This window comes from Pelodiscus sinensis, chromosome 30, assembly GCF_049634645.1.
Source record: "Pelodiscus sinensis isolate JC-2024 chromosome 30, ASM4963464v1, whole genome shotgun sequence".
In the NCBI taxonomy this organism is placed as follows: Eukaryota; Metazoa; Chordata; order Testudines; family Trionychidae; genus Pelodiscus; species Pelodiscus sinensis.
Genome location: NC_134740.1, coordinates 5489735 through 5505988, shown reverse-complemented (window position 1 = coordinate 5505988; position 16254 = coordinate 5489735). Strand labels below are relative to the sequence as shown.

Below are 16254 nucleotides of genomic sequence, written 5' to 3'. Positions count from 1 at the left end.
TGTACTCGAGGTTCAGTTTCTCATTCCTCTTAAGCATCATCAGTTTATTTCCCTGCTGGGTTGGGCTCGTTGCTTGTTTCTGTTCCTTTGTATCTCTCTTGTCGGTAGGACAATGGTCTGACCGAAACCGCGTGTTTCTCTTACCCTCTGGGAAGTTCTGGTCCAAGCTGCAAGCTCCCCACCCCCACTCACCTCTGCGCCTGGCTTGGAAGTTGGCCACCCCCGAGTAACGCAAACATTTAGGAAAACGAAGGTCGAAAGAAACTGCCCGGGCCGCTGTCAGGGCGGGGAGTGATCAAACAAAGCGGCCCAGTCCAGGATCTCTCTGTCTCCTCATGGGTGTTCTGGTCTCCGAACTCAGCCGTGGGTTCAAATCCCGCTCCCGGCACCGCCTTTGCTTTCTGTGCGGGGAAGTAACCGCATGTCCATGTCCCCCTTTCATTGCAAGGACACGCGCTTAGGAATCTACCGGTTCGGGGCACCTGTGGCTCGTTCCCCAGAGAGTCCCTGGTTTCTCCATCACATCTCTGGGCACTAAAGAGCGAACGAACCGGCCCCTGCTTTGCATGCCGCGCGCGCTATGCAAATGAGGAGTTTGTTTCCTCTCCAGCACAGACTATTTCTGCCCTCGCGTCCCGCGGCCCCTCCCAACGCCCAGCCCGTGTCGCTCCCTCCGGGTCTCGGTGCCTGTGTCTGTCCGGCTGCCCAGCGGGAAGATGAAATTCCTGCTCCCGTCTCTCCTGCTCTGTGCCCTGGCGGCAGGTAAGTGCCTCGGCGCGAGCTGTCTCTGCCCCGCGGAGCCCGCCGCGCCCCGCGCTCTGGCTGAGGTTTCTCCTGGCTCTTTGCAGGTGGCCGCTCCCAGGTGACACTGCGGCAGCCCGGAGCCGCCCAGGTGAAGCCTTCGCAGACCTTGAGCCTCACCTGCTCCGTGTCCGGATTCTCTCTCACCACTAGCAACATTGGAGTGGGCTGGATCCGACAGCCCCCGGGGAAAGGCCTGGAGTGGTTGTCCACTGTGTGGTGGGATGAGGACAAGTATTACCAGGACTCGCTGAAAAGCCGCTTGAGCATCTCCCAGGACATGTCCAAGGGCGAGGTGTATTTGGAAATGAGAATCCTGGAAGCCGGAGATAGTGGCACCTATTACTGTGACGTAGTGGGGGTATCGGGCTGCTGTCTATGCTGGCTCTGTGGTAACCCCCACTGGCTGCTGTCGGTACCACGGCCCAGCGACACAGAGGATAAGTCATTATGCAAAGGGGTCTCTCAACCTGTCTGACCAGCTATCCTCCAGGGAGGGAAACAAAGGAAGGTGGAATGCCGCCGCTGGCTGGGGGCAGGGCTGGAAGAGAGTTAGTTAGGTTCTGTCTGGGATCAAGGAGGAAGCCGTCTAAGCAACAGGCTGGGGGTTAGAAGCCCAGACCCCCATATCAAGGGGGGCTGAGGCATCCTAGGCCTGCCCTGTAACCTGATGACATCTGTGCTGTGCTGTATCCTGGAGAAGCAATAAACCCCCTCTATTCTACTGGCTGGTGGACTCTGTTCGTGCCATTCCGGGGGTGTAGGAGGCGGGGGACCCCCAACGTGCCATCACAACCTATTACTGCATCAGGCTGCACAATGACACAGAGCCCAGCAGGACACACACAAAAAGGGGAAGCGGATTCCTAACAGTTCAGCTAGGCCAGATCAGCCCAGAGCAGAGATTTCCCCAACCAACCTCCCTGTCAACGAGAAGAAAAAGGAAAGCGGAGGAAACGCAACTGGGCAGCTCTCCCTGAATAGCTGGAGTGGACATTTTTTTCCGAGAAAGAAAGAAAAGTTCAAGTGCAGATACATTCACGGAGGAGGGGTGTGGAGGAGGGAAGAAAGAAAGGGGGGAGGCAGAGATGAATTGTGGGGAGAGGGGTGTACGGAGGCAGGCAGATGTGTGTGGGCGGGGGGGGCAGATGCTGCTGCACATTCTTCCCAGCACACACACGGCAAGTAAGAAAACGGCGCCCCTGGTTGCTAATGTTGCAGAAGTGACCTTGTCTCTCTCCTAACCTGTCACGCAAACGTCTCTGACTCTGTTCACCTGTCACTAACCCGAACTCTCCGACTTCTAAAGCCCCTCTGGGGAGCCGGTGGAGTGAACAGTTCAATGGTGCACAGGTGTGAACAGGGCATCCCCGCATAAATGACCCCACCCGGTCACGCACCCCTTTGTGGCTGTTCTCTCTCTAGTCATTTCCAATGCAGAGACACTTGCGGGAAATGGACTGTGGGTCTCTGCCAAGGAGTCTGTATTTTATAATTCACTAGCACTGCTCGACCGGTTGGGAGCGGGACACTCAGCGTGGCCTGGTTTGGAGCTGCAGGTGGGTTGCAGGAGTTGTGTTCGGGTTCTGTGCTGGGCGGTGCTGGCGGAGCAGGGTCACATTCCAGGGAATGCCGAGAACGAGGGAGGTTTGGTGTCTATTTATTTATTTCCTCCCAGATACTCGCAGAGACAAACGGGCTGGTGCATTCTGCGCACACCCCAAAACTCACAAATGCGGCATCGCCTCCCTGTAAACACCATTCCCGAGAATGCTCTCTCGGGCACCCGCTGCCCAGGTGCGCTGGGATGGGAAAGGGGCGTTGGTCACATGCGGGTCCGATGGGAACTGACGGCGCAGCGCTGCTAATTGGCTGTCGGAGTCCGATGGGGTCGGTGCTGCCCTTGGCGTGAGACCCGCTCCCCGTGCACGGCCATCCCCGAGCGTTTCCGCCGGAAGGGGCGGCCAGTGACGTTTCCGACAGTGGATCGGGACCCATCGCAGTGTCCCCGCCTTGGAGTCACGTCCTCGAGGAGCATCCCAGGGCCGCTGCTGTCAGTGTCAATCCCGCGGGGAGGGGACGCGCCGAGATGCGGGCGGGCGGGGGACTCAGGCGGACAAAGCGCTGCCCGGTCAGTGTCCGGGGCTGTGTCGCTGCTTCTCGGGGTGACGCGCTGTCCTGGGGGCTTCCCCGCAATCGCACGGTGAAAATCGGCCCCTGCTGCGTTTGTCACCTCCCGTGAGCCTCCCCTGGGGAGTGTCCAGCCCCTGCGCGATGGCTTCTCACAGGCAGGCGGAGCAATGTCCTGCGCTGAGCTGGGGCAGCGATCCCTGGGGACAGCTGCTGTGTGTGTAAATGGCGCCCCCTCTATGGAGGAGGATGCTGGACTTGGGGGTTCTCTGCCACTGTGGGGCCTATTTCTGATCCGCCCCAATTTCACATATCCCAGCAGAGTTCCTCCGGGCAGCATCTTCTGGCTCCATGTCATCGCTTTGAGGAGCAGCGGGAGCTCTCCAGGGTCCTCTGCTCCGGTCCTCATCCAGCTCCCTTGTTTTGAACCTCTGACCAGCGCCCCCCTGACCCTGTTTTTCATTATTTGTCCCCCGGAATCAGTTTATCCCTACGGCCAGTGGACCCTCCCGCGAGGCTGGGGCAGGGGCTCTTAGAACACTCCCGAGCTCAAGTGAGGTTTCAAATAGGCAAAGCCAGAAAGCGGTTGATGGCTGCGCCGGACCCGCCATTTTCTGGAGCCGCTCCTTTCTCCGCTGCCTCCCGCCAGCCCTCTGGAGCCCACAGACTGGATGCCTCCCGCTGAAGAAAGTCTCACATTTCCATCGCGCTCCCAGAGGCCTCTGCGGCCAGCTGAGGGTTCTGAGCGGCACAGAAGCGCTGAACCCCGCAAGCCCGCTGGATCTGGCTGGGCTGCCGGGCTCAGGAGACAGCGGTGCTGGGGCACTTCGTACCCGGCTTCCTGCCACGGTACCGGGCCTCGCCCTAAGCTGGGAGCCCGTGGCCGGCCCGGGGTGAGGGCGCCGGGGAATTTCTTCATTATCTTTGCGCAGTGGCAATATCGTAGCCGATGAGGTTAATCCGAGGTGCGATTATTGCTAATTGAAAACTTTTCCCAATACCCCGCTGTGACGACTTGAAATACAGTCGGTATCGGCAATTTTTGGTGGTCTCTGCGGAGGCTGGACAGCTTTGTTCAATAGAAGAAAATATTTGATTTTTCTGTTTTTGCACGAGTGTCACGTGTTTGTTGCGTCACCTGATATTTTTGGGCTTTTAAGTTTCTTCTGTGATTTCTCATGGTTTGATATAACACTTTGTACTGAAAGCTCCAAGGCAGCTTTTAATTTCTGCTGTTTTCTAGAAACTCAAGTTTTCCAGTGTGTTATAAACCGTTTCTTGTGATAAATGGCTTGTTGGACGTCTTTCATTTTATACTGGTTTATGCTCTTATTGTTATATCCAGGTCATTGCTAAAGATAATAAAAACCACCAGACTCAGAATAAATCCCTGGGGAGCTCCACTAGAGACCTCCTTCCAATCTGACATTGTCCCATTAATAGCTACCTTCCCCTAACACTAAACAATTCAGCAGTTGCCATGAGTTAGCGCACAGCGTTATCTGAGGCAGCACCCGTCACCTCCTGCCCTACAGAGATTTTTCCCAAACGTTGTCAAAATCGGTTTTTTAAAAGCTGCAGTTTGTTTTTGATGTGATTGGAAATTATCTCTAAAAACATGCCCAATTTGACAGCTCTCTCCATAAAGGTCCCTCATCGCGGGAACCGAACCCTGGGACAGAGACAAAGGCCAGGTCTTCTCCAACAACAGAGGCAAATGGCATGAGGCTGTCAACAGAAAACTCCTCTTGCCCCCTAACTCCAGACACATGCAAGTGGTTTGTTCGGTAAATTGGTCTCTCACCAAAGCGAATGAAGCAAAGCCCCTTCCTCTAGAGCAGGGGTCTCCAAACTTTTCAGCCCGAGGGCCGCATTAACTATCAAACAGCAGTTCGGGGGCCGACTACACACTTGAGGTCCAAATAAAAAACAATCAAAACATGGATGTTGTTTTTAATTATTTATTTAATATTATTTTATTCAGTTATTATTTAATAACACATTCATACACTACACATGAACACCTGTATTAGTGTGAATGGTGAAATTGTTTCCTGGATGCCAAAATAGCAGACATTTCTGGCTTTAGATTTGTTGTCCCTAACATCAACAGTGACCTGAGATTATCATCGGACAAGTTTGTTCTCAAATTGTTCTTCACGTATTTCATTCTTGAAAATGTTTGTTCACACAGGTATGTTGTTCCAAAGATTGAAAGGTACCTTGATGCAAAAGTTTTGACATTAGGAAAGTCTTCCTTGGGCAAAAACTGGTAAAAACCCACCAGTCCTATTTTGAACTTGTCCCTAAGGAGGTCATTTGCTTGCAACTCAATGACTTCCAGCTGCAGTTCATCTGGGCAACTGGCCACATCTGCTTCAAATGGGTTTTGAAACAATCTCACTTCTTCTGCCTTTGAATCCAAAAAGGTCTCCACGGGCCGGATGAGAGGGCCTCGCGGGCCGCATCCGGCCCCCGGGCCGTAGTTTGGAGACCCCTGCTCTAGAGCAATGAGTGAACTCCGGGCGGTTCGGTGATTGGCTCTTTCCCCGGAGGCTCTGTGTTGTGTCCAGAACCTCCACTCTCATTAGAACATAAAACCCCTCTGGCCGCAAGGATCGCAAAGACCCTTCACAAGAACCCGCAGGTTGAACCGCCCTGGTCCGGCAAACTCGGGACCTGCGTGCAGGTGCAGCGGGCTGCTGGGTCAGCTCTGGCCCCCGAGGGAGGGTGCGGGTGGAAGGAGCGGAGCTGGGGGTTCGCCTCCCCCAAGGGGGCTCCATCCGCCCCCCACACGCCAATGCCTGCGGCTCGCCAGGGCAGTTTCAAAGGGTCCCGAAGGATTCGTCACAGCAGCTACTGCGGCAGCGGCAGGGCCCCGGGTACATTAACTCGTCTGGGGCGCCTGGAGCCCGCCCCTCCCGAGGGTGTTTGTGCGCATGCTCAGTGCCTAGTGTCCCTCTTGTGTTTCCAGCCCCAGCCACGTTCTACCCAATGGCGGATCTGGGGCAGCGAATCTGGGGCCTGGCGCCTGCGCACAATGGGACTCTTGCTCGCTCTGCGTAATACGGGCAGGGCCGGACTTGAGTTCTGCCCTTAGGCCTCAGGCCGGCCCCTTATCTCAGGGCTTCTCCCGGGGTGCTCTCATCCTATCACATTCTCTTTCACAGAAGGGGAAACTGAGGCACGGGGAGGCGAAGGGACCTGCCCCCTGTCACCCACCGCGCCAGGGGCAAAGGCGGGAACAAGATCCAGGTTCCCTGATTCCCACCCTAGTGCTCCGACACACTGGCCAGCCTGCTTTGTGTCAGCATCATCATCACCATCATGGGCCGGGTCAGCGAACCCAGGAGCTATTTCCGGCAGGAATAACAATGGTAATAAATTGTGGACCCCAGACTGACTCACCCACCGCCCGGGCATCTCACACACAGACAAGGGTCCAAATTCCAGCAGAGACTCCATGAACCGTGTGCAGCTCTCTGGAGCGTGGGACTGCAGAAGTGCATTAGGGACCGAAATCTAACTTCATGTCGCTTAGAGCAGGGCTCCTAACTCCCCTCGGCTCCTTCCCAATACCAGCGAAAATCACAAGTGAGGAGGGATGTACCGTATAGACCTTCCTGCCTCACAAGGGTCTTTCCTGCTCTCCGCTTGGGGGCTGAGAATTTTAGTGTGAAAAGACCAAATCCCATTTACACACCTTACTGAGTTCGGATTTCCAAATACCGGAGGCAGTTTCACACACAGACACACCCCTGCTGGGCTGAGCTCCCTGTCTCAGGCGGACACGCGTCCCAGGCACAGATCGCCACCTGTGGACACAGCTCACACCCCGACATCTCTTATAGCCGCGTTGTGAAACCCGCATGCAAATTCCTGCCCCGGCGCCCTTGTATAAATCCAAGCCCCTGCTGGGAGGAGCCTCAGTCTCCCCATAGGCAGATAAATGCCGGGTCCTAAATTTGGGGGACCGTTTGCACCTTCACTGAAAATGAACCTGCTGATGATTTTCCTCTTTTTGCTTAGGGCCCCTTCAGGTACGTGGCTACTGGGGACCGGGGGGATCCCTGCAGCACTGACTGCAGAAGAGGAGCTGTTCCAGCAGCCCAGGGGAATAAGGTGCCCGGATTCCAAGGCAAATCCGTGGTTGTTGGGTGCCTCAGTCCCTTAGGTGCAGTGTCAGGATGTTTAATTTTCACATGTTCCCGGCTCCCAGGGGACAGGGCCTGGCTCTCTCCGTCATTCGCGTGTTTCCCTCCCAGGTGTCCTCTCCCAAGTGCAGCTGAACGAAACGGGCCCGGGAGCGGCGAAGCCCGGGGAGTCCCTGACAGTCACTTGCACCATCTCCGGAATTTCAGTTTCCAGCACCAGCGCCACCTGGGACTGGGTCCGGCAGCCCCCGGGCAAACGGCCGGAGTGGCTGGGCTGCACATGGTACCGGTCTGGCACATGGTACACTGAGTATCCCAGCACGCTGCAGGGCCGAGTGACCATCTCACCGGACACCGCCAGGAACCAGGTCTTGCTGCAGCTCCGCTCGCTGACAACTGCGGACACCACCACCTATTACTGCTCCGGGAGACACAGTGACACAGCGGAACGCGGGGACCGATAGAAAAGGGGAAGCGGTTTTGCCACAGTTCGGAGACATTCTGAGAGCAGCGAAAGTTGTGAACCTGGGGGCGACTCTAGTCCTGTTTCCCCCCTGCCGGTACCCACGAGTGTCCTGCCCCAAAGTCAATGGAAGGGGGGCATGTTAGTGGCTCTAGCAGTCAGTCAGTGATTCTCTGGCGTTCTTTGGCATGTGGGGACATCTTCATTGGGAGAAATCCTCCTGTTAAAATAGTATCGGGAACTTCACTTTGTTCGAAATACACAAGCGGAGAAACTAGCTGTATTCCTTCCAGGTGGTCACATCTCCTCCGAAAGAAAAAAAATATAGTAAAGATACATGTGATCCATGTAGGACCTCCCGTAAAACGTGTAACGCTCTGTGCCTCGGATTTGTCAGAGCCCATGTTGTGCTAGGAAACACACAGAGGACTAGAGAGATAGAGCGAAGATAAAACCACATTACTCCAACAGACTTAGTTTTCCCACGGGTTGTGAATGACAGGAGAGGTCGCCCACCCTCTGAGTGTGTGGAGGAACCCAGTCTGATGGAGACTGGCCCAGACTGATAGAGTAGCGATGTTGCACGGATTTTGGAATCTTGGCTCCAATTGTTTCATATGACAAAGGGTCCCTCCGGTTGAATAGGTGGTAACGCGTCCTCTCTGAAATCCGGCTGCTGCGATCCTACCCTGCCATCACGGAACCCGAGGTATCAGGTCTTCGCAGCAGGTCCCACGCGCCCCCAGACTGGGGCAGGCCCACGTGTACCTGGGGAACTGGGAGGGATGGAGAGATCCTCTCGCTGACCTGTGATGCCTCAGATCTGTCCATGCCTCGGAGTTGTCCCTCCCGCAAGGGGATCTGGCAGCCCGCTGGGGAAGGGCCGGACCGGACAGAAGACATGCAGCAGGGGGAGAAGATTCCCTTTAGTCCCACTCTGCGACAGGCCGAACCCTCATCCCTGTTGGCACATTCAGGAGCCACTTCTCTCTGCAGCCTCGGTCAGCCCCACATCCGATGCCCACAGGGAGCCCAACACAAGCCCTGCACCGCCCGGGTCGCTCCCATTTCTGTTGGACAACCCCAAGGGTCGGATTCAGAAGCGGTAGCGCTGCACTGGGCGTCTCCTTGCTCAAATCCGCGCCCTGACACCCGCGTGCAAATCCCAGCCGCGCGAGCCCGGTATAAACACGGGCCCCTGGCGGTGGCGAGCCCAGGGGCTCTGGCGGTCCCCAGCGGAGAGCGGCTTTGTGCTCAGACAACGCCACCATGCGGCCCTTCCTGGTCTCCCTCCTCCTGCTGGCCGCCCGCTAGGGTGAGTGCTGGGTGGGACCGATCCGCGGCCACCAGGTGGCGGGCGCGTTCTGGGCTTTGCTCACGCGGCTCCGTCTTTCCACAGGGGTCCTGTCCCAAGTGCAGCTGCTGGAGTCAGGGCCGCGGCCCGGAAACCCGCAGAGACTCTGAGCCTCACCTGCTCCATCTCCGGAGCCTCCTCAGACACCCTGGGCAGTAGCTGCTGCTGGTGGCACTGGGTCTGGCAGAGCCCCGGGAAAGTGCTTGAGTGGATGAGGCGCATAGAGCAAGGGGGGAGTACGAACTACGCGGCGTCCCTGCAGAGTCGGATCAGCATCTCCGTGAACCCTCCCAGGAACCAGTTCTCGCTGCAGCTCCGCTCGCTGACACCGCCACCAAGTGCTGCGCCAGACACACAGTGACACAGAGCGCAGCGAGCCCGGCACAGAAAGGGGAAGCGGCTTCGAAGCAGCCTGGTGAGGCCAGAAGAGCAAGGCGAGCTGCGCCCCACACACACGGGGATGGATGCGAACAGCCCACAGCTCCTGTTGGGCTGTGACCGTGGCGGGGCGATTGTCTGTCAGATGAGACCACGGAGCGCAGGGACAGTCTGATTCCCGGTTCTTTCTTCCCGAGGGAAACACCATTCCCCCCTGTGACGGCGCGTTGGGGGTTCCCCGTCTCCTGCACCCCGAAATGGCACAAACAGACTGCACCAGCCGGTGGAATTGAGGGTGGTTTATTGCTCCTCCAGCACAGCGCAGCACAGATGTAATCTGGTTATAGGAACTGGGGCTAAGAGGCCTCAGTGCCCCTCCCTTGAGATAGGGGAGTCCCAGCCCCCTCCCCAGCTCCTTATTCCCTGCCTTCCAGACAGGAACTAACTAACCCTCTTCCAGCCCTGCCCCCCAGCCCGGGCAGCATTCCACCTTCCTTTGTTCCTCTCCATGGGGGGTGTCTGGTTCAACAAGTTTGGCATTACCTCTGCCTAGTGAGGCTTTCCCTGCTGGGTCTTGCTCCAGACAGCAGGGGTCACCACATCCCAGCAAGTACCCCCACTACGTCACACCCCCGCCCAGGATTCCTCCCCCAGGAAACACACACACACACTGAAGCCCCTATCTGCGGTGGCCCCCTGAATCACCAGCGCGCACACATCCTGCTGACCGACCCGTCCCTGCTCCCTCTCAGCTCCGAGTGGCTGCGGCTCAGGGCTGAGTGCTACATGCCCAATGCACCCTGTAGGGGAGACGCCTCCAGAGCCCACGGGCCGACTTGCGGGGCTCTCTAGCAAGTGCAGCGCAGTGTCCGGGAGAGCCCCCAGCTCTTTGGCTCCCTGCCCCCGGCCAGGTCGGAGGCAAGAGCACAAACCATGGGGCAACTGCTCCTCTGGCTGGTGCCACGTCCCCTCCTCTGCTGCTGCTGCAGAGGATTAAACCTGCCTTTCAGCTACCAGCCCCCTCAGCTAACCCCTGCCTGCGCCCAGCCCCTAGCAAACCTCCACCTGCCCCCTGAGCTAGACACCTCTTTGCACACAGCCCCTTGCTACAACTTCCCTGCACCCTGAGCTACCCCCCACCCCCGCCCACACGCAGACCCTAGACACCCTCCTTCCTCACCCTGACCTACCCAGCCCTGTTCTCAAACTTCTTGAGCTAAAACCGCCCTTTGAGTCATAAACTTTGGTTGCAACTTCCCCCACCACAACCAAGACAGGCTGGGTGCCCTGGTGGGTGAGTCAGGTGGAGGTGGCGATGCCTCTCCGGACCTGCCATATAGAACTGGCTTGAGCCTGCTGGCCTCTCTCCCCAAATAGAAGTCATCCCACACCCCTGCCTGAGTCCCCGCCCCCTCAGCGAGATCGGTTCCTTTGCATTTCTAAGCCAGACTGTAGTAATCATCTATATCCGCCCCCCTATATCCACCCTGTTAGGTACGCGCCTCATACAGGAGGAAGCAGGGAGAAATCGGAATGTGCCGTGTGATATTCAGCCAGACACAGCACGAACCCCAGCGATCCGCTAATGTGAGGTGTACAGCCCCCAAAGTCTTTTCATCATTAAAAAAGTGAACAGTCCAACTTTACTGAACGACTCCGGAAAGACAGAAAGAAAGAATCGCTCCCCCGTACCTAGTAAAATCTCCTGTAGTGAAAGTGCCTCGTGTTGATCAGCAGGTGGCGCTGTTGCTCCAAAGGGACTGACTAGCCCAGAGCAGAACCCCCTGCCCGTGCATAGATCGATGCTCTCCCAAAAGGGTTTTGGGAGCCAGGCCATTGGCTCCCATGACACCTAACAACAGCCAGTCTCTCAGCCCCTGTGTGAGGAAACACAGTCACCGCCGGCTTCATTCCTTACAGGTGTCCAAAAGTGTCAGGAGGATCCCAGCGACAGACCCCGGGGCTTGGACAGTCTGAATCCTGTACCCAGAGTCCTGGAGCGAGTGAGTCAGATCCCCGATACGGTCATTGTCTCTTCTAAGGCGGGGTATGCAAATGAGGAAGCCAGTGTCCTGCTTAAATCTGTCCCTCCCTCTTCTCAGGCTGAACCCGCAGAAACAACCCGAAGTCCCTGAGTCTGAGCAGCGACCAGCCAGTCCAGCACCAGGGACAATGACTTTTTTGCTCTTAGTAATTCTGGCGGTAACAGCGTTGGAAGGTATTTTCTTCTTCTGAATAACCGCAGAGATGGAAGCATATTACATTCTCCTTGTGTGATACCAATACTGATAACTTGTCTGTGTTCCCAGGAGCCCGGTCCCAGGTGCAGCTGGTGGAGTCCGGAGGGGATGTGAAGAAGCCCGGAGACTCTCTGCGCCTCTCCTGCAAAGCCTCCGGCTTCACCTTCAGCAGCTACGAGATGAGCTGGGTCCGGCAGGCTCCCGGGAAAGGACTGGACTGGGTCGCTTTCATTAGTAGCCCCAGTGGATCAACCATGTATTATTCCCAGGCAGTCAAAGGGCGATTCACCATCTCCAGGGACAACGCCAACAGCCTGCTGAGCCTGCAGATGACCGGCCTGAAGGCAGAAGACACGGGTCTGTATTACTGCGCGAGAGACACAGTGAGTGACAGCCCCGCAGGGCTGGGACAGAAACCCGCGTTGCCTGGCAGAGCCATCGCTGAGTCACTGGCTGTTTCCTCTCTCGCAGCTGCAGGGGAAGCTCCGTTCCGCTCTGCCCTGCGCGGGGAGACCTGTTCACACTCATTTCAGCTGCGATTTGGGAGCTGCTCCGGTGCCCGCTGAGTCAAACACCCCTCGCTCGGTTCCACGGGCGAGTTCAAAGTAAGCGCAGACTCCTGCCAGCTTCAAATAAACACTGTTTGCCTGGGCAAATACCCGTCCTAGTCACTTCCAGCAAGCGCAGAGCGCACGACTCTCATCCAACTGCCCTACTCTGGGTAGAGGGAGAACCGTCCAATGGTTAGTGCATGAAACAGAGATTCGGGTTCGATTCCTTACTCTGCCTCGGAATACCCCTGTGACCTACATGAAGGCGTTTCGTCTTGCCTGGCCTCAGTGTTCGCCTGCAGAATGGGGTTAACAGCGCGCCTACTGCAGGGGTGTAGTAAGACTGATGCGTTGCAGAGTTTGAGGGACGAGGTTCCCGCAGCGATGGAGATCAGATAAGCTCCCGAAAGCAAAACTTCCGAGTGGTGATTATGAATTGCCTGGAGTTTTTTGAATGCGCACATGGAGACATTTGGGCTCCACTGGTGAACGAAATAAAAAAAATCAGACTGAGAGTTAAAATTCCAGATCCTACTAAATTTCGATGCCATTTGCGTTCTTAATTCCCTCGGGCTCTTTGGAAATCCTCCCCCCGCCAAGCCACAGGAGACGAGAGATAAATTCTCTTCTCCACAATGTCCTTCATTCCTTTAAAAGGGTTAAATGTTTGTAAACTGAGTTTGAGCGTCCAAATACCTCAGGCGCTTTCACACTTCGCTGAACTGAACTTCTGCTGTGGGAGGTCGTGTCCGAGGGAGGGACCCCAGGTGTGGACTCAGATCACACTCTGTACTTTTTAATATTAATTCCGGGGAACCTTCCAAGGAAGGTTCCGCTTTAAATACCAACCCTTGGTGTTAAGGAGCCTCCATCTCCCCCAGACACAGACCTTCCCGGGTGTGGCTGCTGGGCACAGTTTGCGCCTTCACTGAAGATGAACATGCTGCTGATTTTCCTCTTCAGGGTGGTGGCCCCTTGAGATTCGTGGCTCCGGGGGTTCCTACTGAACTAGCTGCAGAAGAGGTGCTGTCCAAGCAACCTTAGGGAATGAGATGCCTGGATTCCAATGCACTTTAGTGGCACTGGGTGCCTCACTCCCTTGGGCGAGGTCTCGGGTTGTTTAATTTTCACATGTTCCCCGCTCCCAGGGGACAGGGCCTGGCTCACTGAGTCATTTCTGTGTTTCCCTCCCAGGTGCCCTCTCTCAAGTGCAGTTGAAGGAAACAGGCCGGGGAGCGGCGAAGCCCGGGGAGTCCCTGACACTCACTTGCACCATCTCCGGAGACTCGGTTTCCACCTTTAACGCTGCCTGGGGCTGGGTCCGGCAGCCCGCGGGGAAGGGTCTGAAATGGGTGGGAATCACGTGGTACACACCGAGCCGCTGTCTACGCCCCCTCCCGCCAGGGTCGAGTCACCATCTCCGCAGACACCGCCAGGAACCAGGTGTCGCTGCAGCTCCGCTCGCTGACAGCTGCAGACAGCGCCCCCTACTGCTGCTCCAGAGGTTACACAGTGACAGGGCAGAGCCGGGCCTGCGCTGACAGGGGAAGCGGGTTTTCTACAGTGCGGAGACACTGCGGACTGGGCCATTGGTCACAGTGGGGGGCGGGGCTCTGTCCGTGACTCTCCGGAGCCTTTACCCTGGGTTATTGCTCACAAAGCTCCAGTGTATCTGCCTGGCTCAGGGCCCAGCCGGCCTGACATGCCCATGAGAATGGCCCGGCTCAGGGACCCCTGAACGTTCCCGGTCCCCTCCCAGCCAGACAAGGCACCGCCCCTGCGCCCTGCATGTGACACAAGCAAGTCACGTGTCGCCCTGCGAAGGGGGGTTAGCTCCCGCCCTTTGCCTTGTGCAGGTTGGTTCGCTCGAAGCATCCCCATCCCCCCGCCCCTCCCTGCCACCCTGCCCTGAGCGGTACGAGGGGCCGCGGCATCCTTGTGTCTTCTCCAGCGGGTGCGGTTACGCCAGGACCTTATATCGGGCTGTTATGGCACCAGCGCACCTATGGGAGTTGGTCACCCGGGGGGGTTCAGAAAATCCCTCCTGACACCTCGATGCCTAGAATAATCCGGCTCCAGGTGCCTTGTCCCGGGGGACAGAGGGAGTCTGGGACAGAGCAGGGAACTGGGCCTGGCCAGGCAGGGTCCTAGGGGAGATCACTGCTCCCTGAGGGATCCTCCCTCGCTCCTTCCTGCCCCTCTGAATCCCCGGGCAAGTGAACTGGGCTGGTTCAGTGAGAAGGTTTTATGTGTCGCAGGGAGGGATATGCAAATAGGGGCTGAGCGTCCTGTTTAAATCTCTCTCTCCTTCTGCCCAGGGTGAACTCGCAGGGACCAGACAGTTCCCTGAGAACTTCCCCCTCCAGCACCCGGGACAATGGGACTTTGGCTGCTTCTAGTTCTCCTCGCTGCGGCTCGGGAAGGTATTTTCTCCCCGATACCCCCACGGCAGGGACACGGGATTGTTCTGGGGGGGATGCTGCCAGCGATGGGATTTATAACAGCGCTGAGCGCTGGGGTCTCCCCCCCTTTATTGGACAATGCGGTTCATGCGGCTCCTTTTACTCCTGTTGATTTTAATTCGCGGCTCCAATCCGTTGCTAATGTTTTAATTTCCAATTTCCCTGTTTCCCTTCTCCCCAGGGGCCCGCTCGCAGGTGGTTCTGACCCAGTCGGGCCCAGCGCTGAAGAAGCCCGGAGAGGCCCATAAGCTGCAATGCGCCACCAGCGGGTTTGCTCTCAGCAGCACCTGGATGGGCTGGGTCAGGCAGGAGACCGGGAAGGGGCTGGAGTGGCTGGTCAGCTACTATGATTCCTCAAGCAAGTACTACGCCGCCTCCGTGCAGGGCCGCTTCACGGCCTCCAAGGACAGCGCCAACTTCTACCTGCAAATGACCAGCCTGAGAGCGGAGGACAGCGCCGTGTATTACTGCGCCAGGGGCACAGCGAGGGGAAGCGAATCTGAGCTCGCACAAAAACTTCTCCCTGCAGGGACCGGGGAGGGATTTCCTGGGGGTGGCGCTCAGGCCCTGCACAATAACACGGTCAGTGCCCCCCCCCCCCCATATCTGACTGGCCCAGCGCAGCTGGGAAGGAGACAGGCGCTGCTGAGCCCAGCCCCCGGGGGAGCGCAGGGAGCGGATGCCCAGCGGGTGTTTCCAGACAGGGAGAACGAACAGCTGCATCCGGCCCCGCGGTTCGGTTGCCCCAGGGACTCTCTGGTCAGACCCTGCTCAGTGTGAGGCTCCTTCCTCCCAGGAAAGGCAGCGGGATATTCCGGGCCCTTAGGGCAGCCAGGCAGGGTGGGGTCACTGATCCCTCAGGCAGCTCCACCCCAGCCCACTGACAATTGTCTGGATCAAACCCCTCCCGTGTGCATAAGGGCAGCCCCAGCCCTTGCGCAACTGCTGCCTGCGCTATGGGAGACTGGGCAGGAATGGTGTCCCTGCCTGTTTGTCAGGGGCTGGGAATGGGTGACGGGCGGGATCACTGGACGATTCCCTGTTCTGTTCACTCCCTCTGGGGCACCTGGCATTGGCCGCTGTCAGAAGACAGGACACTGGACCAGATGGACCTTTGGTCTGACCCAGTCTGGTCGTTCTTAGGTTCTAATGACCCTTTTATCTGTATAATTGCCTATAGCAAGAGAGTATTGAAAACAATAAGGAGAAGAGGGAGAGGTCTAGGTTGGATACTAGGAAAACCTGTTTCACTTGGAGGGTGGTGAAGCACTGGGCTGGGTTCCCTAGGGAAGTGGTGGACTCTCCATCCCTAGAGGTTTTTAAGTCGGGGCTTAACAAAGCCCAGTTGGAATTATTTAGTTGGGATTGGTTCTGCCTAGAGCAGGGGGCTGGACTTGATGACCTCCTGAGGTCTCTTCCAACTCTATGGTTCTATGATTCTAGGGATATAATAGTTCCATTAAATGCCCTTTTTTCATACAGTTAGCCCCACTCAGCTCTTGAAGGGGTTTCATTTACAGTCACACAGCCCTACACACACTTGCCAGGTAACAATTCCTGCCTGGAGATTCTTTCAGGGCACTTATTGCCCATGTTTACTTTGTGACTTAGCAGAATTCAGCCCATTCCGATGCCTGGGCTCAGACATTCAAAGCAGGCAAGCGGGTACAGCATCCAGCTCCCCTGAAATTCCAGGGCTTAATCTAATATTAATTCTGTCC

The 16254-nt window shown here is 56.9% G+C and overlaps 1 non-coding gene across 1 annotated transcript; it reads left to right on the top strand.

Moving 5' to 3' along the window:
* The first annotated feature begins 3851 nt into the window (after positions 1–3851).
* Positions 3852–3992, top strand: LOC142821418 (U4 spliceosomal RNA). The gene has a single exon (XR_012898192.1). It is a non-coding gene; the product is annotated as a U4 spliceosomal RNA (small nuclear RNA).
* Positions 3993–16254: the final 12262 nt, after the last annotated feature.